Genomic DNA, 25,526 nt, shown 5'->3' with positions numbered 1-25,526 from the left:
ACCAAAGTGATTCAGTCATGAGGGCCAACTTCTCTGGGCATATGCTTAGTGTATAGTTCTGCTGTTGCCTTCTTGAAATACTTAATACTTTCTTACCATTGCATTTCACACTGGTCTCCAGAAACAATGCAGCCATTCCTGCCCCCATAATGGAAGGAAACAGAGTTCCCCATTGGCCTGTCTTTGACTTCAACTCCCTGGACAAGTGGCCACAAGACTTTTTGAACTATGGGAGTATGAGCTCAAAGACTGCACCTGGCCAGTAGTTGCCCATGTCACAACTTCATCTCACATCTGCCCTATACAATGGATGTTTCTTTAAACGCTGGCCTTTCTTACTCTTTAGAAGATACCTTGATGGTGAGGGTAGCAACATATTCCAGTGTAATTCCCCAGCAAGGAAATGGAAGCCTTCTTTTATAAAATCTAGCAAGAAGCCATGCCACCATTTTGAGAGCTTTCTGGCTCTAGCTTTGCCTTGATACGGCATCTCCCACCCTCATCTTAATGTTTGAATAATCTTCTGGTGTTGTGATGCTCCTGGTTTCTGATTCTTGGTCTAGAGACTACCCCGATTTCTTTTTATTACCAATTAGCAACCTCCATTCTACTTCATGATGTTTTAGATTCTCCTCTCAGTGCCTATGTGCTTATCCAGCTTCACTGGGTTCCTCATGGGCATCCCATGGAGCCCTCTAACTTGCCTTCTATTCAGGTCCTGAAATTTGCCCTGCAGTTCTAGTTTGCTTATTAGTTCTTGGCCAGGGTTTTCTTGGTGGTGCTGTGTTGTTGTTTACACAAGTCAGACATCAAATTCCACCATCATTATCAGAGATACTCTTCCCTTATGTATTTATACAATTTTGTTTATTTATTAAGAGTTCAGCTATTTCTTGAACATGTTATAAAACAAGTTTAGTCAAAAAGACCAAAGCCTATGTCCTCATCAGACTCCTCAGATTCTCCTTTCTTTGCTTCCACTTCCCTCTCCTCAGCTGGGGCAGCAGTGGTGAAAGGGACAGGATCTCCTGCTTATGCAACATAGGCTGCTGGAGTGGTCTACCAGCACTTCCATTGCAAAGGAGGCTGCTGCTGGTGACACTGGCCAGGTCTTTTGCAAACGAGCCAGGCCAAAAGGGCTCAACAGTTACAGCAGCTGCTTTAATAAAGGCATTGAATTTATCCTTCGTGACAGTCACCTCATTGTCCCGCAAAATGAGGGCCCAGTAGATGCAGGCAAGCTTGGGTGACCCACAGTGCTACTTGCCAGATGAAGTGGCACTGCAGACTGCAGCTCCAGTCTCACTTTCACCACATTGGGGGTTGAGGGCCTCACGCAAATGTGGCCTTAGCTTTTTTCAGAAGGACCGAGCACCTTGGCAGCAACTGAGGGAAGGGTCTCTTCCCTTTTTAATGTGGTTTTAACCCATGTTTAACAATCAATTGTTTAGGGGAAAAGGAAAGAAGGTACCCCATTTGGCTACCTTATTTTTTTTTTACCAAAATTGCTTATTGGTATTTCTGTCTCCAGTCTTTCCCCTTTCTAATCTTACCTCTGTATCATTTTTTAAAATGCAGTGTGATGTTATAACCTGGGTTAAAATCCTTCAATAATATCTCACTGCCTAGAGACAAAAGTCATGCATGGTCTTTTGTGATCTTGGTTCAATTTACTTCTTCACCTTCATCTGTCAGCCTTCTATCTCTTTTTTGATGCTTATAGCTAAGCTTGAAATTCCCCCACAATGTAGTGGGTTTTTTTTCTTTTCTTTTTTTTTTTTTTTTTGTCTCTGAACCTTTACATATGGTATCCCTCTGCCTAGGATGTTCTCTTTCAGCTTTTTCATATTGCTTATTCCTATTCATCATCAGGTGGTCATTTAGATACTATCCCCCCCTAGAATTATTCCCGATATCCTCCAGGGTGTTTATTTGTTTATCCTTTATTTTCATAGTACATTATTATCTATACTAATAGTGACACTTGTATCTATCAGGGTCTCAGCAGGAAACAGACAGGATACTCCAACTGGGCAATTTGAGAAGGCTTTAATAAAACAAAGGAATAGTCAGGGTCTAGGGGAACCAACAATTGATAGTTCAGTACCACCCTGGTGCTAGTAGCATCAGAAAGTGTTTCCTCCCTAAGCTTGATGAAGAAAGAAGTAGTAGTTAATACAAGCCAAAGAGAGTGCCTGAGCCTTATGAAGGCTGTGGCCCTTTGTAGAAAGATCCACAGCAACTCTGCAATGAAGGAGACTGGGAAATACATTCCCAGCTTCACATTCCTCATGTCCTGCCATCTACTGCCAATGATTTCAATTTACTGAATCCAACAGGAAGCCAAAGGGTAAATGGAGACTGATGAAATTCACAATATATGTCATCCATAAAGGTCAGCCTCCTAGCTCCTAGGCATAGAACAGGATTGAGAGAGGTAGAGTGAATCTAGAAGGACAAACATAAGGTATCAAGTGTAAACTAATGCCCATTTATTGAATACCTACTTTATTTGACAAATGTATTCCTAGTTCAGAAAATTGTCCTACCTTCTATATTAAGTATGTCCATTTTACAAGTGAAAAAACTGAGGTTTGGCTAGCTACACTAGCTAACAGGTGGCAGATTACAGATTCAAATCCTTTTCTATCTGGGTATGAAGGCTCTTTCCACTTTCCCATGCTGCCATTACTGGTATAGTGTTTTGTCTCATCCACTAGACTATGGCCTACTTGAGTACAAAGTTAACATTTCATTTATCTTTATATCACTGGTGCCTTGTGCAGTGGCTAGCCCATAGTAGATAGGGTAGATAATAGATATTTGTGGAATTGATTAACAAAAATAACAGAATGATTCAGTATTTTAATTTATATAAGCGGGGGTTGGGTAACTGGAGTCTGCCAGGGGATGTTAATGAATTATATCTGGCACTAAGGCACCTCTTTGTAACTGCCCTTTATAAATAATTGCCCTCCTTTTCATATTAAAGAGAGAATAAAAGTTTATCTGGTCCTTTAACCATAATGGAGTGTAACAAAAACTGACAATAAGTGGGTTCTCTGTATGCTGATCATCTTCCATCTTCTCCCTGACTTGGCTAAGAGCTGAGGGTAAGAAAGAATGGAGCTTGCTTTCCCCAGTCCTTCCTCTATGACTTTTCTTCTGAGTTGCCATGTCCCTTTCTAATGGTTCATTTCTCTTTCCCTTTCACTTAACTTGGCTTTTATATGTCTGTCCATCACTGGCTCTCTATCAGCTAGGGCAGCCTGACTCTTTTTTTAACTGTCAAAGGAAGCTGCCTGCTCTGAATGTATGATGCTAGAGAATGGGTTTTAGTAAGTCCTTAAGAAAAGTTGTTTATGTTATTTCAAAGGTTGCCAAGTAATAAATAGTTGTTGAAAGTGAAGGGTAAAGTAATATCTCACCACCCTGTTCTCTGCTGCTCTTCTGATGGCTCAAATCATAAAACATCATGTTTTGACCTTCATAGGAAGGTTTCACCAACTTGGGGTTACTAAGTGGGCAGAGACATTCACTTTCCTACTCAGTGCCCTGGACACTACTCAATTGTAGCCCAGTTGGAACTCCAGTGTTTGAACCTTTGAAACTCTGAAACTGATTGAAGCTTCTAAGCCAACAAAAGAGGCAAAAGGCCTTTGTGCTTCAGCAAAGAAATGTTCCAGTTCTTTTGCACTTTCCTAATGAAGGCTGGCCCAGGAACCCTGTTGTCCCTGAAACACAGAGGGAGTTGTAGGGAATAAAGGCAACTTGACTCTTTGGGGTCATTCCTCTCTTCCCAGGGACTTTTATGGATAATCTTCCAGCCATTGAGAGGTTTGATACTCATTCAGATCTCATAGCTTTGGATTTGGATGAGAAATTTTTTAAAAAACACTATCTAGTATATTGCTAAATTGCATCAGATATTCCAGTATATAAACTCTCATGCATACTTTGTCTCGTTTTCCACATCCTCGCCCAGCTTCAACCATTTAGGTCACCTGACTAGCCTTATAGTGATTTCAGTTTGCTATCCCAAATTTACTTTGTAATTTACAGTGATATGAAGATGCAAATTATTTACTAGTATTGTTATTGTTGGATCAAGTTAAAGAGTTTCATAGTATACATTCAGATATTAATTCTAATACCATGTAATGCCTTTAATAAGCTGAATGAGGAGACAGTCTTCTCACCTGACACAATTTTAGAAAATATGAGATTTTTAAAAGCTAAAGACCCAAATTCAAAATTTGGTTGGAATATATTGTGTTATATATCTATATAGAGAAACAGAGGTAAATAAACAGCAGGCCTGAAAGAAGCTTGAGAATTTGATTCCCCAATCCTCAATTTTATAAATTAGCTACTTTGTATGCAGAGCAATTATACGACATAAATTCACGTGTAAGATGATAACTATGTCCTACTGGTCATCCACCATAAATCTTCAAATTTGTAGAACCAATGAGATTAATTATGACATAGCATCTGAATCTACAATGAATGAATACAATGGGAAAGATGGTTCTGATACCACTTAGAAGCATCTGGCCCTAATCAGACTCCAATTTTAGACCCAATCCTACCTAAAGTTTTCTATAATTTATTACATCAGAAGATTCAAAGAGTTATTTTTATACAGAGAAAATTGGACTCAAGTAAAAGTTATTTTCATCACTCCATCTAATTACAAAGCTGAGCACAGAACTATGACTATTCAAACATGTTGCAGATATAATAAAGAGAGTGAATAGCAATGAAAGCTGGTCTTGAACAGCTGCCAGAATATGCAAAGATGGGGGAAATGACTCTCATGATTGGAGGGGAAATTAAGGAAACAGTAATTTCTTTTCAAAATGTTCACACACCATTAATTAGGTATTTTAAGGGTTTCGGGTTAACTATGATTTTGATTATTCCTTAGTTTTATGTAGCTTACCCCAGCAATGAACTGTGATTTTACTGCAACTGACTTCAAGGGATATGTTCTACCATTCAGAAAAAGGAAAGAGAAGACTTATGGCTGGGCCAGGGAATATTAATTCAGACCCATACATAGAGTCTAGAATTAAGCTACAGTTCATATCTCTTTGGGTAATTCTTTCCTTCCTTTGGGTTAGCACAAAACTACATCAGCACTGAGGAGGAAATCATTAGCTTTGAGGAAAGAAAACTTAGGCAAAAACAACACCCTGAAAATTTAGCATGACTAGGGAGAGCTCATGAGTCAATCAACTATTTTGAGTTCTTAAAAAAAAAAAAAACAAAAAAACCAAAGAACTTTCTTTGATCCAGACAAAAACTTTAACTTCTTCTCAACCTTTAATTACTCCTGGGAAGATTAAACAAATTTTAGCTTATCTAGTTTCCTCCTAATACATTCCTGCTAAGAGTCAGTCTGCATACAAGTCAGAGAAACCTGAAATTAATTCTAAAGCATGTAGCTTATAACCATATAACATTGAGTAAATCACAGTCTGTCTAAAACCCAACTTTCTCATCTGTGACATAGGGTAAATAATGGCAATTTTTAGGATTGGTGTGAGGGGTAAGTGAAAAGAGATAAACCTCAACAAATAAGTTATTAATTTCTGCTGAGCCCATTATTGTGTACGACTCGATACTGTTAGTATATTTGCATTTTCTCTGGAAGTGAATGGAATGGAAGCTATTTTCTGATTCTTTTAGTTATTTTACTAAACAGAGACAAAACAACTTAGAAAAAAAAGGTATCTCTACTCAAGGTAGTGGTTTACACTAGTCCAAGGTATAAATAGAAGGGGTAGGAAAGAGGGTGGAGCAAATAATTTTCATGCTCCCATGAGCTGGAGCCTTCTTGTGCTTGCAGTCTGGCAAATTCCCAGGATTTCAGACATATGCTTATATAAATATAGCATTATGCAAACATAAATGTCTGAGTGGTGGGTGAAATGAATCACTCCACCAGCACGGGCACTTTTATTTTGTATTAAGTTCTTATTTTTGAGCACCTACTATGTGTTCATCACTACTTTAGGTGCTATATATATGCCATTTTCTTGAACCCTCGGCATTACTCCATGGAACAGATATTATCCTTATTGTGCAGTTGAGGAAACTAACACTCAGATTTACTTGAATTTATGAGCAATGTCTTCATTATAAAGTAGAGGTTGGAAGACTAGTTAGGATGCTTTGCAACAATCCACTTGAGTGGCATTGTCGGTCTGTGAGGACAGAAAGTGAATCTCTTAGAAAGATTCTACAATGTTATTGTTTTTACCCAAAATGGCACATTACAGAATCAATTAATTTAATTGAACAGTAACTATATGTACAAACATGTTTCTATGACTCTTCTATATCATATAATTTCTCTTTAATAAATGTGACCTATAAATAAATTAAGTGCACTTGCATTCATAGATGATGCCCAAATTCTCATCTAGTCTCTGTTTTAAAAGATATTTACAAAGGGAGATTGAGAAACTTTCCTTGTGAAATACTCAGCAACCCTGGCTACCAGAACCTCCTTTTGGATAACTAACACTGAAACGAAGTTGTTCATTAGTGAACATTAAGTTGGCCTTGAATGGTTCGCTATTATCTCAATAATTTACTAAGAACCTACCAAATGAAAACAGCCAATATAATTAATCTATTAACAGCTGTTCTTTACAACACCTCTCCTTTCTCAATGAATTATATCTACATATAACTGTAATGTAAAGGAATATCTTTAAAATATATTTTTATGAACTCCATTTTGAATAAATGCAAGACTAATCTTTAACCAGAGTGAGCAGTTACATGTTTGGTGACTAAAAGCATTTCTTCCACTAACCAGATGCTGAAGTCCTGAATTTTATTATCTGAGAGTCCTTCAGCATCAAAATATTAGTTTTATTAGCAAAGAGTTTCTCAACCTCAACACTATTTAGACCAGATAATTCTTTGTTAGGGGAGGCTGTCCTGTGCAAACTAGATGTTAAGCATCATCTTTGGCCTTTACCCACCATACTCCTTTTTTTTTTTTTCTTTTTTTTGAGACGGAGTTTCGCTCCTGTTACCCAGGCTGGAGTGCAATGGTGCGATCTCGGCTCACCACAACTGCCGCCTCCTGGGTTCAGGCAATTCTCCTGCTTCAGCCCCCTGAGTAGCTGAAATTACAGGCACACGCCACTATGCCCAGCTAATTTTTTATATTTTTAGTAGAGACGGGGTTTCACCATGTTGACCAGGATGGTCTCAATCTCTTGACCTCAAGATCCACCCGCTTGGCCTCCCAAAGTGCTGGGATTACAGGCGTGAGCCACCACGCCCGGCCCTCCCACTATACTCTTAAATTGGCAACTGTCACATCCCAAATTACGAAAATCAAAATGATCTCCAGACATTGCCAAATGCCTGCTGAGGAGGCAAAATTGTATCCAATTGAGAACCACATACAGTCCCAAGGTAAATTATTAGTTACTCCACTTTCAGTCATAGATAAAATGATTTTGCTTTTCCACATAGGCAATAAGAATAAGCCTCAATAGATAAGTTTATCATTTTATTATTATAATGCCTGCTGAGGAGGCAAAATTGTATCCAATTGAGAACTACATACAGTCCCGAGGTAATATTAGTTACTCCACTTTCAGTCATAGATAAAATGATTTTGCTTTTCCACATAGGCAATAAGAATAAGCCTCAATAAATAAGTTTATCATTTTATTATTAGAAATGAATTTATGCTTGTTTAAAATAGCAATATAGATCCATTGCAAAGAAAAATAGAAAATACAATTAAAACTATCAGTAAAGAATATTTAATCACCCCTATTGCCATGTTCCAGAGATAACCAGCATGATTATTTATGTATTTTTTTATCAGTCTCTTAAAAATGAGATTATATTGTATGTACTAATCAGTAACCTGGTTATTTACAGATTAATAATACATGACTAGTAATTATCCACTTATAGTATGATTTTAAATAGAATGCCATTCCATTCTATGGCTTTACCATTGGTAAGTCACCCATTCATTTAATATAGTGAAACTCTATGTGTTAGGCACTGTGCTAGGTGCTATGAATAAAACAGTGAAGAAGATAGAGGGGCAAGAAAATATCCTCATGAAGGTGGAGAAACTAACAAAGCACATAAACAAGATATGAGAAAGAGGAAATAGCCTAACACCCTCTAGGAAGACAGGTCTTCATGACCAGGGGAGGGGGCTCAAGACAAATGAGGGCACAGAAGTCTTCATTTTAGTGAAGTTACTAGTGCTGAAGACAAGCTATTGACCTAAGGATCTGTGTTTCCCTCTATACACTTATCACTGTGCTGCTTAACACATGATAGAATAATTTAAATTCTTCTATGAAAATGAATGTCCTAGTCATTCTTACCCTGTGATATAGTTTGGCTCTGTCCCCACCCAATTCTCACCTTGGGTTGTAATCCCCATAATCCCTACATGTCAAGGGCAAGACCAAGTAGAGGTAACTGAATCCTAGGGACAGTTTCCCCCATGCTGTTCTCATGATAATGAACGAGTCTTACGAGATCTGATGGTTTTATAAGTGTCTGGCTTTTCCTCTGCTTGCACCCATTCTTTTTCCTGCTGCCCTGTGAAGAGGTACCTTCCGCCATGATCCTTAGGTTTCTTGAAGCCTCCCCAGCCATATGGAACTGTGAGTCAATTTAAAGCTCTTTCTTTATAAATTACTCAGTCTTATATATTTCTTTATAGCAGCTTGAGAAAGGATGAATACACCTGCTTTGGTAACCTTTCTGTTGCTCTTCCTCTCTCCTCCATTCCGTTAAACATACAGACAAATGTTTGATGTATTATAGCTGTGTTTTGTCAACAGGTCTGGATATATACAGAGTGAGCTTCTGCCCCTGTTGGAAGTGATGATTTTTAAAAAAAGCATTTGAACTCAAATTGAGAGCTTGTACTCTAGACTACCAGTTTTTTGTTTTACTGAATAGTGTTTCTTCCAAGTGTAACAACAACCCTACCACCTAATAATTAGGGTTAATTAACTTCTTTTCTTGCCAGCTGGTCCCTCAGTAGAAGGAGCATTGGAAGAAGGAGGTCAATGGGACTCTTGCCTGTTCCTCTTGCCTATTTGTCTACCATACCCAGAGTTGTGGGAATGATAAGCAAAATTCCCCTAAGTAGATCACTAGGAGTGATGGGAAATGGGGGTATTCCTTTTCCATTCCTTGGTTCCTTGGCCCATGTATTTTACCAGTTGTGGAAACAGCACTGTATAATTGTCTTTATTTAGAGTGTATACTGGATTCTCAGGGACAGCATCTCATCTTCATTGGGTACCATTTATTAGCTGGCATTTTAACAGACAGTTCTACCACTCTTTCAGTCCTGCAGCTCCTGTATGATAGAGTATGAGATATGAGCGGTAGATCTCATTGTCATATGCCCACTGCTGTACCTCCTTTGCTTTAAAATGGGTTCTTTTGTCTGTGCAGTGTTATGTGATCAGTGGATCAAACCACTCTGTAAGTCTGCAGAGAGTGATGCTGGATGAGGTCTGTTAGGCAAAGAAAGACAGACTTGTACCAAGAATAAAAGTTGATTCTCATCACTATGAAGTCATCAACGTCATTCAACTTTGCACTAGCCAATGCAATATGTCAAAAAAAGAAAGAAAGAAGAAAGCCATTTGGATCAGAATGGAAGAAATAAACTATTTGCAGATAAAATGTTTATGCAGAAGGTTTGAAAGAATCTACAAAAACCTGCCAGAACCAGGATGTGACTTTAGAAAGGCCACAGAATGTATAATATCAACTCTTACCTTATGTCATTTATATAACAATGGGAACAAAATACATTTGTAAACTACATCAAATAATAAAATTGACAAACACCATCATTTTTGTGTGTTTTTTCTTTACTTTAACACGAATATGAGAACCCCTATAATATCCTACATTGTTTTGAGATAAGCATCCCTATTATTATCTTGTTCCATGTGAATAATTCGAATTCTTCTTCCACTGCTTTTTAAATTTCAACTATTCATACAGCCTTCTGACATCAATTTGCATTTAGTTGGCTTCAATGCTTTACTTATTGTTAATCTTAATTAGTAAGCACAAACAAAAGTGACATAATTGGACTTCACACAATCATAATTGCAAGCACAAATACGTACACTTTGGCACTGAAATCTTGTGGCAGTACTCAGCTGTACATTATCACCAAAATAATCAAGACTATGTTTATATTAATTAATTCTAAAAGATTTTCAGAAAAAAGTAAAACATTCACAGAGAGACCCTGAGTAAAAATATATCTGTGAACAAGGGTAGATGGATGCCAGTTTTGAGAAACACTAGTAAATACCACTAATTTGAAAATAAACCTATATGATCTGATAGTATCTCTTGTTTTGTATCCTATTCATTAGAGACAGGAACTCTTTTAGGCTTAGTGAGGGTTTGCTTCTTATTTCCTGATGGATAGTAGGCACTAATCCAATACTTAGTGATATGGCTTGGCTCTATGTCTCACCCAAATCTCATCTTGTAGCTCCTATAATTTCTACGTGTTGTGGGAAGGACCTGGTGAGAGATGATTAAATCATGTGGGCAGGTCTTTCCTGTGCCATTCTCGTGATAGTGAACGAGTCTTATGAGATCCGATGGTTTCGAAAATGGGTGTTTCTCTGCACAAGCTCTCTTTCGGCCTGCTGCCATTCACTTAGGATGTGACTTGCTCCTCCTTTCCTTCTGTCATGATTGTGAGGCCTCCCCAGCCATGTGGAACTTTAAGTACACATGGCTGAACTTCTTTTGTATATTGCCCAGTCTTGGGTATGGTCTTTAAGAGCAGTGTGAAAATGGATTAATACACTTATGGATCAAATGATGCCCAACTCCTCTTCCGTTGATAGAATGACTTTGAACTACATAAAATGTTAAGCTTCAAGATTTTCGGGGGGCATTTTATATATGCTGTATAATCAAAAATAGATGTTCAAATTAATATTACTGAATGCTATAGAATGTTTTTATATATAGCATGAGAATATGAGTTTTATCTCACTTGATCCTACCACAGCTTGATGAAGAAGGTTATGTTGTTAACCTCACTTTTAGTATTTAGAAAAGCATGAAAGCGCTGAGGGTTGGAGAGAGTAAGCAACGTGTCTAACATCACCCAGCTACTAAGCAGCAGAGTTGAGGTTTGAACTCAGGCTGATTGGCTCTGAACCAGAACACTATATTCCCATGTCTTATACTCAGAGAATCCTAAAAGCATCTTGGACACATTTGCCTCCTAAGTTCTACAATTTGCCCTTCAACTGATTAAGTTGCTTGGAATGCCTATTACATAAACATAAGTGAGGAAACTTCATTTTTGGTCATGAAGGTCCATAAGGAAATTAGCTTTCAATGGTTGCTTAATAGGTTTATTTGTACTCTGGAGTTTTGTGCCTCAATTTTTTTTAAATGATTTGATTTGGGCAGCTGTGGTGTGCTACTAATGTGCTAGGAGCATTAATGTACTTATGTGAGGAGACTGACTTTTTATGATAAAGAGATTATTCTGATTCCCTTTGATAATCAAAACTTACCACTTCCCTTTAAAATACACAAACAGAGGAACTGCTTCTCCTTCATTTTCTACATTAACCCAGATGGAGCCAGAAGAGATTCATGAGCCATCTGGATTTAATTAGGCAGTGTACTATGTGAATATGCTGGTGGCAGCATTGCTGTGGGGAATTAGCTTTAATGGAGAGAACCTTAGATTTGGAATCAGTAATTCTGGTTTCTCACTGGCCTCTGTCACTAACTAACCTCTCACTTACTGTTTTTATTTTATCAAAAGAATGTCTTCTCTGCTACCTCACTGGGTTTTACTTTGGAGATCAGATAATAAATCATTTGGAAATGACTCAAAAAGCATACACCACTGCAGAATGCAAAAGATTTTTTCTATTACTACAGTACTGCAGAATTTAAACTATGCTTTGTTTAAATTTGTTTTACAATTATATGCTAATTAACCCTCTTTCCCATTTATGACAACTTGATTGGACCAAAGATGAGGAGCATGGCATTTTGGAGCTCTAATTTTGAGGTCCAGTCTCTGTATCTCTTTGCTCAGCCATAAGCTCTCTATCACAATATTAAAGTTTGCTTTTATTTTCAAACCTCCTCTCCTCTTATTTCCCTCAGGTTTCAGAAGTTGAAATAGAAATATTCAGGCATGATTTTTCGGGCTTTGCAAGAAGTTAAAGAACTATTATTGATTCCATATTGGGCTGTGGATTCCAAAAGCATTCAAATGAGAGAAAAATAATTTATAGAGCTTGTAATTAGCCAGCTGTGGCTGAGGAGATCCAGATTCTATTAGGGGAAACATCAGCTGGATTAAACAATAGCTGTGTGTGCAATTCCTTTTCTGGCCCTAGCTTGTAAGTGTAGTGACTCTGCACAGAGTTTACTCATTGAAAGATATTTGTGGCCATCCTCATTTTATGGCCAAATATTTAGAAATTTTGGACATGAAGCATGTTCCTGAAAAAAAATCAACTGTTTATTAGGCAGCTCATGACCAGAAATGCAAAAAGATGGTACATATTCCCTTATATCCAACTCTCAGAACCAGTTTTGTTCCTTTGGAAAGTCAGAAAGCTAGACAAAAACAAAACCTAACAAAAGACAATAGAAAAACTCAGCACATGAGCACTGAAAACTTAGAATCATCAAGAATTTGATTTGATTTAATTTTAGGTTTCTTTTTAGTCATTTTGCAAACTCACTGCTCCAGGAATCTTAGCCTTACATTTGTTACCTCTGTTAAACGTCTCTCCAGAGTAGGTTTTCTCCTCCCTATTACAGAGGTCACAAATGTAAGGCACAGAGATGTTTAGTAACTCACCTAGGGTCTCACAGTAAGGGGCAGAGCCTTGATTCAAACCCATCAGTCCAACTCCAGAACCTATATCCCAAACCAGGAGTCAACAAATTATAGCCTGTCTGCCAAATCAGGTCCTGCCATCTATTTTTGCAAAAAAAAAAAATATATTGAGAAACACACACATTGATTATAAACGTAAAACTCGGGGACAAACCTTGGTGATTACACACAGGTATATCCATGGTCTTCTAATTTTTTCTGATTTAAGAAAGGAAAGAGAAGATAATATCTAAGAATATAGCATTTGTTAAACTCCCTTAATATTCCAGACAGCTACCACTCAAAGGATTTGTAAGAAAAAAGTGTCGTATGTTACCTCAAGGAGAACAGAATATGAGTTCACTAAACCTTTTGCATCAAGTAGGAAGAACTTAACCCTCAGATTTTTTTTATAACTCTATCTTTGATTAGCACAGCTAGCTGTTGCAAAGGAGAAAAAGTAACATCTTTTCCTCACTCATTTCAAGGTTCATGGCTGACACCCTTATAACAAAAGGCAGATTAGTAAGACAAAAGCGTAACAAACTTACTTAAGAAAAGTTTTTTGTGACATAGGAGCCTTTGGAAGTAAGACCTGAAAATCCAGGGAAAACTGTAGTTTTCCATTTAGGTTTGATAAAGAATGGACAGTCATGAAGTAAAATTGGACAAAAAAGAGGTATGACCTATTGACCAACTGGAAAGACATAGTAAGGCCTGTTTATTCAGATTCTTCTTGGTCTCTCTATGCAGTATTCTTTCCTTCTGGGCATAGGACAAGACATCTGTCACATGAAGTTCTTCAAAAAAGAGGAAGTGGGAGAAGGTCAGAGACTTTCTACATTTTTCTCACTTTCCTTTAGCTTAAAACACTTAGTATACCAAGGTACCATATTTTGGGGGAGCATTTCCTGCACCCCATCACTGCATAGTTGATGTAGCTCAATACTTAATTACAACACTAATTTATGCCTCAATGCTAAGTGGAACTCTGGAAATGCTACTAAGTTTGACATCCTGATTTGGAAGTTAAAAACTGTGTAAGGTAAACAAATTTTTGAAATCTAGATACCAGTTATCTTTGAAAAAAAAAGCAAAACCCTTAAGGCCAGAAATTAATGAAGATAACATCAACAGATGTTTATTAAGATCTGCTTTGAGAGCTACAAAATAGACGTTAGAAAGATAAAGTCTCTATTTTTGAAGAGCATAGAACTTTTCTGAAATAAAGGTTGTTTATGCTTTTCATGCACAGGGTTACTGGCCAGGATATATGCATTGTTTAAAGCATAGCTTTCCAAGTTACCCCATTCTCTGGTGACTCTGAGTCTATTTTACAACTGTGTAAGTTGGACATAACTGATAGCATAAGAACTGATAACCAAAAAAGTATTGTCTATAGATATGTAAATTCTGCTGAGTGGAGGTTCAAAGATGCCTTTTCATTGTTCATCAAACCTAAAGATAAGCAGCCACTTCTGTGTCAATTTGCAAATTCAATTTCTAATTTAGACCATGTCTCTTCTTTGGGTGCTCTTTTGAACTGGTAACATCTTACTGGTTCCTTCATTTATTTAATGAGTTAAATCAAATCTTTGACATGTTTATTTTATATTTACATGTGAGTCATTATTTCACATTTTTTTAAAATGATCCTTTAACATGAGCTTAGATTCTAGAATCACCTAGACATGAGTCCCAGTTCTAATTTGGCTATGTACCAGCTGTTTAACATTAAACACAGTACTTAAATTATCTATTAATACCTGCCTCATTGGATTACAGTAGGAATTGTGTTGTACTTTACTTTCATCCTGAAATACAGAAGCACTCAGTAAATATTTGGGTAGTATTGTTTCTTTTTTTTTTTTTTTTTAAATATCAGCAAAGTTAATGTATGGAGCAGTTAATGTGTCACAGCAATAAAGTGAACCCATTCAATCAACATCTCAGGAAGTACAATGAATGTGACTTCTTTTTTCCTATACCTCTAAAGTTGCTGCCTTAAGGCTTATAAATCAACTACCTAAATAGATCAAAACGTTTTCCAAAGCCATATAAATGAAATAGGCTTATGACTTTCAAATTCTAGTTAGGCATATTTAATATGCAAAAGTTAATCAATGAGTAATCTTTGCAATCATATTTATACAGGAAGACACCCATAATAGTCAATTTTATGTATTTCCTCTCTAAGTAAGTTTTCCTGAAGTTCTTCCTCTAAAATGTAATTCTCATCTAGTGCACATTAACCATGTTTTTTCCCTAGCAGATTAAGAACTTAGGCTGTCCCCCAAAGATTAGTAATTCTTAGCCTTAATTCTAGCTTGAATCATGAGTATAATTAATTCCTCCTGCATTTATACTTTTCCTTTTATATTTAGAAATATTGAAACAAGCCCACTTTTATGGAAACTGGAATAAATTATTAAATACCTTTTTTTAAGTGATGAAAAATCAATTGACAACATTGACCATATTTCTGTATGGTATTACATGCTATTTGTGTAAACAGCCTTCATTCCAATTTGAAGTCCCTTTCAAAATCCTTCAGAGATTAGGAAGCTCTGAATTTTAGGAGATTTAATACCAATCTTCTTAACTTCTGGAACGAAATTATTACACTGGCCTCACTTCAAACACCCCACTCATCTAGTGCATTGTACATTTACATACAGACAAGTAGTACTTCCTAAGAGGGAAACATGAGCGTCTCTATATGCCCTGTGTAAAAGTAACTTCAGGATATGTATCTAATATCCTTCTTGAGAATTCACAACATATTCTATTACTGATGATTCTAAGACTTATAATTTTTTAAAAAACCTGTTTAACTTTATTTAATCCAGTCTAGACTAAATCCCAAGTCTCATTTCACACGGTGCTCCTATTTGCCATCTTTGTCCAGCCACATTTGCCTTCTTTTTCATCCCCTTGTATGTACTACCACAGGGCCCACATAAATGCTGTTTTCCCACTAGACTCACAGGGGATCTCAGCTCTGGGCTCAGCTTGGTGAAGGCAGGGCTTGGTTTTGCTCACCACTACTATTCACACAGTAAGCACTCAATAAAAAATATTTGTCAAATAAAAGAAAGAATGATAAATATCAAATAATGTTCCTTGGGAAACACTGCTTTAGGGAAACATCTGCCAAGCAACCATATGGCTTGGTTATACATACATATATATATATATATATATATATATATATATATATATATATATATATATATAGACACACATACACACACATATATATATTAGGTGAAGAGAGATGATTCAAAGTTAGGATTTCATGAAGAGCTTAACCTTTTTGGACTTCTTCCTGCTGCATTATTAGTCTTCGACTAATCAGATGTTAGCTCAGAGTCTGGGACAAAGCATGATCCTGATGGTACTCTGGGGCTGAGGGCTCTTATCACAGAAGACCTTGAGTATTTTCTATAGCCACAGTTGATCTAGTTGTTTCTTAAGGATTTCTGAACCACTGAGATTCACGTGATGAACTCCCCAAGTTTGTCTTCTATCTACATTCAAACTTCTTTTCAGGGCCAGCTGAAATCATACCACCACTGTGAATGGTTTTCTTTGTTCACTGCATCTCACAATACAGTACTCTCTAGCTCCTCTGAACAACCACTGCTCTTACATGCTCCTCGATACAAAGCAGTGGCTCTGAACACCCAGGGTATAAACTCTGGTGTGAGACTGTCTGATTTTAAATCCTTCCTGTACCATTTCTAGCTGTCTAACCCTATGCGAGTTACTCAACCTTTTCAAAATTTGGTTCCTTCATCTGCAAAATGAGGATAATATAAAATATTTCTTCCTTGTAGAATTACAAGGCTTAAATAGAATAAAGTCTGTAAAGCATTTGGCACCATGCTTGATACACAGTAAACATCCAATCATTAGTAGCCTTTATTATTTTTCTCTTTTGACATTTGTGATCTTTTTATCCTGTTTGCTAAGTTTCATAGGTTTATATCTTAATGTTTCTTCATGGATTATAAAGTCATTGAAAGCAGAATCTTAATATTATATGTTGGCATAATTAGTTTTTGAAACCTAACTGTTGGCTATTCAAGACGGCTCTTGGGCAGGGAACATATTTGGATTAGACTTCTCTTCTAACTCTTACATTCCTAAGTCAATAGAACTTCTAGTATATGAAAAAGAGTTACCTATAGCTTTACAACTGTCATGGACTCAAGACAGATGCTCCTCTGGCCTCTAAATCCCTATACCAAGAGGACTGTTGGCCCGCTAAAGAATACTTCTAACTAAGCCTTCTGTTTCAAGTATACAAAACAGGTATCACCAAAGGTCTGCACTACCTGAGACACCCCAGTGTCTGGAGAAGTTAATGAGGTGTTAGGGAACTTTTAAGATTTAAGATTCTCTTAGCACCTAAGAGAAGCCCATTCAAGTTTCCTCTCACCACCCACCATGTTTATTTCTCTGCCCAGCTTTACAGAAGAACTTCTAAAAGAGGGCGTGGGATGGTGCTAGGTTAAAATCACCTAAGGAATATTCAGAGCATACAAATGCCCAGGTTTTATCAAAGTTCAACTAAATTAGAATCTTGAGAGATGGGATTGGGTATCAGTATCTTATAAAATAACCTCAGGTGACTGTAATGTGCAGCGAGTTGAAAAACACCAACACAGAAGGTGATGCTCCACTGAACAAGAATCAACAGGTTGTGAACAAATATTCTGAGCATGACATTTAGCTAAGAACCATAGAAGATACAAAAGCAACCACAACTTGTCTCTGTTCTTAAGGAGCTTTCAACTCTTTATTGGATAGACTTCCAACCAGAAAAAGATAAATAACCAAAAGTCTGCAAGGTGTGGGTACCTCAGTGAGTCAAACTAAAAGCTGCAGAAATTTAAAGGTGAAAACTCAATGAAAGCTGAATGCCCAAGGGTTCCACAGCAGAAGAGGGAGGTAACTGAAGATTTAGAAGGCTCAGAAGTCAATAAAGGCTGCTTTTGACTTTTCCACTTCAACTTGGGGACATGTTTTCAGGAGTGTAGGGGGCTGCCTGAGACACTCATATGCTTGTGGCATGAATTTTCAAGATTCTACAAAAGCTTAGTGAATGCAATTTGTTGTTTCTGTAAAGTTTCAATTCTCAGAACAGCTCTTACAGGCACTGCTATTGTTTTCCGTTTAAGAAACTGACACTTAGAAAGTTAAGTGACACCTTTAAATGTGCTATGACTGCAAGTGCACGTGGGACTTGAGAAAACAAACAGGCAACCTCTGAGGAACAGACATTCAGGCCAGTTGTCAACATTTCTAAGATAAGTCAGCGCTCCCTTTTGCCATTTTTTGTCTCTTCCTAGGCCATGGAGAAAGGATGAACTTTTACATCAGTATCTGGACAAAGTTTTAGCAGCTTAATCCCCAGTCTAGCAGCCCACAACCTCCTTTGCATAAAACAATGAAATCAATTTTTGAATATTTATGTGTTCCTCTTGGTGAGATCCTGGAATCTCATCTCAGCCCATTTGGATACAGTTTCTTCCCTAGTAGCCCTAAGTTTTACACAGAAAAACAAAAAGGCATTGGAATTTATTTTATCTCCTTTCAAGAGTATAATTTTTTTACCCAAGGAGTTTGAGGTATTTATACTTTCACTTCTGAAAAATCACACCTTTGTAACATTTATCAAAGGAAACTCATTAACTTTCCTGGATGGAAAAGTTAGAGGCATCACATGCTTATTTGAAGTCAAAGTTTTATTCTAACAGAGGACACTGCATACCATATGCTGGTTGGTTTGAGATCCTTTTTTGAGGAATCTGACTGAACATTGACCCCAATTACTTGCATTTTCTGTTCTCCAGTGCTGCTGTTTCAGAACAAAAAGCAATAACTAAATCCTACAGAGAAGGCTTTATAAACTTTCCCAGTGAGTCTACAACTCATTTCTCTTTTTTTCATGGTCACCAAATTGATTTTTCCTTGTTGCTTGTACGTGTTGCTCAATTTTAATGAATGGCCAAAATCGGGTAATAATCAACTGCCAGGGAACTCTACGGAACTTGAGGGGAAAACACAAATTTTTAAGCCTTCTCCATTTTCGCATCTCAGCCTTCAGCTTTCTTATTAGGATAATTTGTCACCGTTTTTAGGTTGCTCTAACAGGTTGCTTTGATTTTGCAATTTGTGAGAACATACCCGTTGTCACCATTAAAAGTAATATGTAAATTGGTTCAATATTCTAAAACATAAATGGAATAATTTTTTTTCAGGGATCCTTTGGAATTGATCTTAAAATCAGGCCATTAAAAAAAGAAAAGCCAAAGGTCCCAGATAGTGGGTGATGTGACTTCTAGAAATCCATTTGAAATTTAAAATAGGTGGCCTAAATTGACTCTAGGAGAAAGTCTCCAGAAATGAAAATTATCTGACAGGTTATATTTGTGGACAATTCTATTGAAATGCCGGCAGCTAGAGGATTTAGAAAGCCTTAGGTGTAAATACAGAGAATACCAAATGAATTCTTAAAAAAAAAAAAAAAAAAAAAAGGAATAACTTTAGGAAATAAAAATATATATTCAAGAAAGAAAGTGAAATTATAGACCATGACTTAGCCCAGCAATGAATCATATTGACATAGTTAAACAACATTAAATATAAAGTTATATAGAAACATGGAGATAGATACTACAAGAAACAGATATTTGCAAGTAGTTGCTTGAAAGATTAGAATTAATGTTGCTGGGGATATGGGGGCAACTGTTCTTTTTTAGTGTAAGCTACTTAGTACTTTTAACATAATGTACTTCTATGGTTTTGATAAAAACAAAAATTAGCCATTAAAAATATGTTTATATTTTTAGCTTTTTTAGGGTAAGTAAAAGCTTGGTATGCTTTCCCCCAGTGTTTTGTGGAGCAGTGCTGAAGGGTGAATGGCTCCTTAAGCATATATGATTATGAAGGCTTTGGTGGGTTTGGCAGGATGAAGGAAGAGCCTTAGCACAGGGTTCTGTCTGGACAGGCCCTGGTCAAATTTTATTTATAAGCTCTTTTAGCTTTCATCCTGCCCTGATAAATAAGGAGAGAGACTTTCATAAGCCTCAGAGGGTTGAGTTCTGTGTGTTCATTTCGGATGCTGAGCATATCCTTACCATTGTTGGCTATTGGCCCAAATGTAATTCTTATTTTGGAAAATGTTCCTCTGGGTTGCCTGGGTGTACAATGAGCTTCTGTTTAAATTCTGCGTGTGTCAGAGCATCTTGCTGGATCTAAAACCTTTGGATGAATAGTAAAACAAGAGGCTGAGAAATAGAACATATATCCAAAAAAATGAACTAGTATTTACCCTGAACTCTTGTCTATGAGCAGAAATACTCTGTGCTTTTAAATTTATTTATTCTTATGTCAATTTTTCTCTCAGTGTGCACAACGGAACCCAAAGCAATATGGTAAGTACGAATTAGGAATTTCTTTTTTTGTTTGTTTACTCAAAATCAATTTCAAAATCTTACATTTGCTATCTCTTTATCATGGCTAATTATGTCAGGCATCCATGTTCTGTCATGCCTCAATCATTGAAAAAGCAAAAATATTTCTGGGACTGGCAACTAACACAATTGGCAATTTGAGTTGAGGTATGTAACTTTTTATAGTAGGGAATTGTTTATATTCAGGTTAATAATTAAGGGAGAAACACATTCCAGTTCAGGGTCAAATTAAGAAGGAACATGATTTATGTTTGGGAAAAGGAACTAAGATCAGTTAAGTGCTTATTCTGTACCAGGCACTTTACATACCTTCTTCTATTAATTCACACAAAATCCTATGTTATTATTCTTATTTTAAAAATGAGATATAGAGAAGTCATTTGACATTTCTAAGGACTCTTAGCTAGTAAGTAGTGAAATTTAAATTTTAGGGTTTTGCTGCAACAAAATTAGAGAGTATTTGAGCAATTTTTATTAACAAAAATCCACTTACAGCAAAATCATTTGTGAAACCCATTAAAAAGTGGAAATTATGCGGCTCCACCCAGAAATATTAATTCGAAATTTCTGGAAGAAGTGCCAGGGAATACCGTGTTTCTTATGTACCCCAAGGTTTGAAAGCCATGGCCATAGTATAATCACAAATCATGCTCTAATTATTTTGCAGAATGCATTATGTTATCCTGTGATTAAACCTCCCTGAAGATCAGACTGACTTTATCACCTACTACTTTTCAATCCCTAGGGATTTAGTCACAGTTTTTGAAAACTCTGTATAAAGAATGTCAGGTGATTGAATTTTATACTTAACTTGGGTCACAAAAAAACTAGCATTTTTTTCTTTAGATAAAGTTTATAGGGTTGTGGTACAAAACAGTGGCAGAGTAGAAAGAAGAAGAGCTACGAAATGTTCTATGTGTGTGCATTCATGGCAAAAACCACAACTCTTCTGCATCTGTTTACTGTGGTTTCTTAATGGTTGACAAGAGTTTAACTGAAATATTTAGATTTTTCCTTCCGCCCATTCTGAGGGATTGATAGTTGTGTTCTAATCCTCCCAACCCCTGCCCCTTTTGTTGGCAACCCTTATGCACAGTTAATCCCCTGAATGGCTTTGAGAAATGGAATGAATGTTCCAAGATCCCTGGGAAGGTTATTGCCATAAATTTAATTAAAAGATAAATAGAAATAAATAAAATCAAGTAAAAAACAAAACACAAGAAAGGGGAAGATAAGAATGAAGAATTCATACTGGTCCATTTTTTCCATAAACCCAAATAAATGGGTCATGCCCTAAATATAACAGAGCATAAATGACAGGATAAAAAGAGATGAGGTCAGTTTATGCTCTTCCTACAGCGTCCCTTTCCAAAAACAGAAACATGTTAATGTAGAGAAGTGCAAGGTATGGATTTTTGCATCAGAGTGTGCTTTTTCTTTGATAATACCTCAGTGCATCCAAAAATAAGAGTCCAATGTTAGGAGTTCAATCTAGGATATATATTCTCAGTTTAACAAATATTTATTGAATGGCCTCTATATTGAAGCCTCTGAATTTTGAAATACTGAACTCTCAGGGAAGTGAGGAGGCATAAGTTATTGTTGTGTGACTTCAAGCTGGTCACTTATTTTTTTCTGATGCTCAATCTCTTTGTAAAAGGAAGCATCAAGGTCCTTCCTTTTGAGCCCAGTGAGTTGGTGTCTGCATTTACAATCATACCACAAGGGAGACTGAAATTTTTCATTGATGGCTTAGGAGATTTTGAGGGAGGTTATCATAAATTTGTCTAAATTGCTGAAAGATCACAATTGCACAGATTCTTAAAGCCAATATTATAGTCATTATTTTTTGGATAATATATTCAGTTAATGATTCCAATCAAGGTTGCCTATTCCTGAGACCGATTATTAAAGTTTGTTGTTCTGCTGATAAAAAAAATTCTAATGCTGAAGATGCAAAGTGAAGAGGAGAAAGTGGTAAAATATTTGCATCCTGATAACCCTGATGTGATATCTTCTATGCATACTATTGTATCCCACTTTGTTTTGAAGCTTTATTGAGTTTTAATTGATATACATATAATAAACTGTACATATTTAAAGTATACAATTTTATAAGCTTTGACATGACATATGTCCACACATCCAATATGATCTATGAATTCATCACCACAATAAAGATAACATATATAGCACTCTAAAAAAAAGTTCCTGATGCCGCATTGTCATTCCTTTTTGCTTATCCTGCTCACAGTACCCTTCTCACCTACCCACCTGGTTGTTTCCAGGCAACCACTGATCTGCTTTCTGTCACTATACCTCAGTTTGCATTTCTTAGAATTTTATACAAATAAAATTACATAGTATGTACTCTTGTTTTTCTTCTTGGTTGTTTCAAACCACACAATTATTTTGAGATTGTCCATATGATTTCATGCATTAAGAGTTTATTCCTTTCATTGCTAAATAATATTTCATTCAATGGATGTAACATAATTTGTTTATTCATTTATCCATTGATGGACATTGGGGTTGATTTCGGTTTGGGGCTACTACAAATCCAGCTGTTATGAAGCTTGGTATATAACTCGTGGTAGGGACATATGCTTGCATTTCTCTGTGGTAGATACCAGGGAGTGAAATGGCTGGTTTATATGGCAAATATATGTTTAACTTTATTAAGAAATTCCGGTCCAGCACGGTGGCTCACGCCTATAATCCCAACACTTTAGGAGGCCGAGACGGGTGGATCACGAGGTCAAGAGATCGAGACCATCTTGGTCAACATGGTGAAACCCCGTCTCTACTAAAAATACAAAAATTATCTGGGCATGGTGGCGCACGCCTGTAGTCACAGCTACTCAGGAGGCTGAGGCAGGAGAATTTCTTGAACCCAGGAGACGGAGGTTGCAGTAAGCTGAGATCGTGCCATTGCACTCCAGTCTGGGTAACAAGAGCAAAACTCTGTCTCAAAAAAATAAAAAGAAATTCCAAACTGTCGTCCAAAGAGATTGTTCCATTATACATTTCAACCAAAAATGTGCAGCCTTTTCATTATTATATAATAAATTCTTTGTTGCTGATAATATCCTTTGCTTTGAAATCTACTTAGTCTGCTATTAATATAGCCATTGCAGCTTTCTTTTGTTATCATGAAATATCTTTTTCCACACTTTTAACTTATGTGTGTCTTTATATTTGTGGTCCATCTTTCATAGGCACCATATTCTTGGGTCTTAATTTTTCATGCAAAATTATAATCTTTGCCTTTTAATTCGGGGTATTTACACATCATATGGTTATTAATGTGCCAAGGTATAAATCAGCTTTCTGTCTTCTCATTGTTCTATATGTTCTTTGTTCCCCTTTTCCTCTGTCTGCCTCCTTTTTGGATAAGCTGAGTATTTTTAATGATTCCATTTTATCTGCTTTGTTAAGCTCATTATCTGAAACTCTATTTTGTTTCTTTAGACAATACTTTAGGGCGTATATTATATACCTTTAACTTATTACAATCTACCTTCAAGTGGTATTATACTATTTCACATATAGTATAAGGACCTTATGATAGTTTATTTCTACATCTCCCCTCGGGCTTTGGATTATTACTATCATGCATTTACTTCCACATATCTTATAAACCTTGCACTTTTATTATGCTTGTTTATGCAGTAAATTCTCTTTTAAAAATATTTGAATAATAAGAAACAAATCATTTTACCTTTGTGTAGATCCAATTTCCAGATAGTATCATTTTCCTTTTGTAGGGAAGACTCCTGCAACATTTCTTGTAGTATAGGACTACTGGTGATAAATTCTTTCCACATTTTTATGTTGAAAAAGCTTTCATGTCACACTTTTTTGTAAGGTATTTTCAATGGGTATAAAATGCTAGAGTTTTTTTCTTTCTTCTTCTTTCAGTACTTTAAAAACGATGCTTTGCATTGTGTTTGACAAAAAAGTCTGCTCTCATTTATCTTTGTTCTTCCATATATTTTGCAACATTTATCCCTGGTTGCTTATAAAATTTTTCATAATTGGTTTGTGGAAATTTGATTATGACCTGCCTTGGTGTAGTATCCTTCACATTTCTTGTTCTTGGGGGGTTTTGAACTTCCTAAAGATTTATTCCTAAATTTGAAAATTTTTTTAGCATTATTTCTTCATCTTTTCTGAATTCCTACCTTCCTTTGGAAACATCAATTACACATATATAAAGCCGTTTGAAGTTGCCCCACAGTTTACTGATTCTCTCTTCTTTTTCAGGTTTGATTTGTTCTTTTTTGTATTTCATTTTGAAAAGTACCTATTACTATGTCTTCAAGTACATCAAACTTCTGCAATGTTTAATCTGCCATTAAGCCCATCAATGTCTTTTTTATGTAAGTTTTATCTCCAGGATTTATTTTCTGGTTTTTGCCTCTCAAAGTTGATATGAGTCTTTAAAAAAATGTATTTTTGGCCGGGAGTGGTGGCTCATGCCTGTAATCCTAGCACTTTGGGAGGCTGAGGTGGATGGATCATGAGTTCAGGGGATCAAGACCATCCTGGCCAACATGGTGAAAGCCTGTCTCTACTAAAATACAAAAAATTAGCTGGGTGTGGTGGCGCGTGCCTATAGTCCCAGCTACTCAGAAGGCTGAGGCAGGGTAATCACTTGAACCTGGGAGGCAGAAGTTGCAGTGAGCCAAGATCGTGCCACTGTACTCCAGCCTGGTGACAAAGCAAGACTCAGTCTCAATATATATATATATATATATATATATATATAATATATATAATACATATATATATATAATACATATATATATATTTAATCTTTCTATTTAGCATGCTCAATATTTCCTCCAGCTTTTTGAATACATGAAATAAACTTTTAATAATTTTCCAACGTCCTTGTCAGCTAATTCTCACATCTCTTTCAGTTCTGGGTGAGTTTTGATGGACTGACTTTTTTCTCCATTGTAGGTAGTATTTTTCTGCTTCTTTGAATGCTTGGTAATTTTTGATTAAGTATATGCTATTATATGTTTTGCCTTTTGAGGTTTTGTGTATTTTTGTATTTTAATAATTATTCTTGAGTTTTGTTTTGGGACACAGTTAAATAATTTGAAAATAAGAGT

At 36.3% G+C, this 25,526-nt stretch overlaps 1 protein-coding gene across 28 annotated transcripts in view; it reads right to left on the bottom strand.

Moving 5' to 3' along the window:
* LOC128929302 (uncharacterized) overlaps positions 1–25,526 on the bottom strand; it is a 397,062-nt gene that overhangs the window by 313,701 nt on the left and 57,835 nt on the right. The gene's annotated exons all lie outside the window — the stretch shown is intronic.

The sequence above is a fragment of the Callithrix jacchus genome, chromosome 12 (assembly GCF_049354715.1).
Source record: "Callithrix jacchus isolate 240 chromosome 12, calJac240_pri, whole genome shotgun sequence".
Taxonomy (NCBI): domain Eukaryota; kingdom Metazoa; phylum Chordata; class Mammalia; order Primates; family Cebidae; genus Callithrix; species Callithrix jacchus.
Note: the sequence above shows the minus strand (reverse complement) of the source record. Positions and strands in the feature narration are given on the sequence as shown.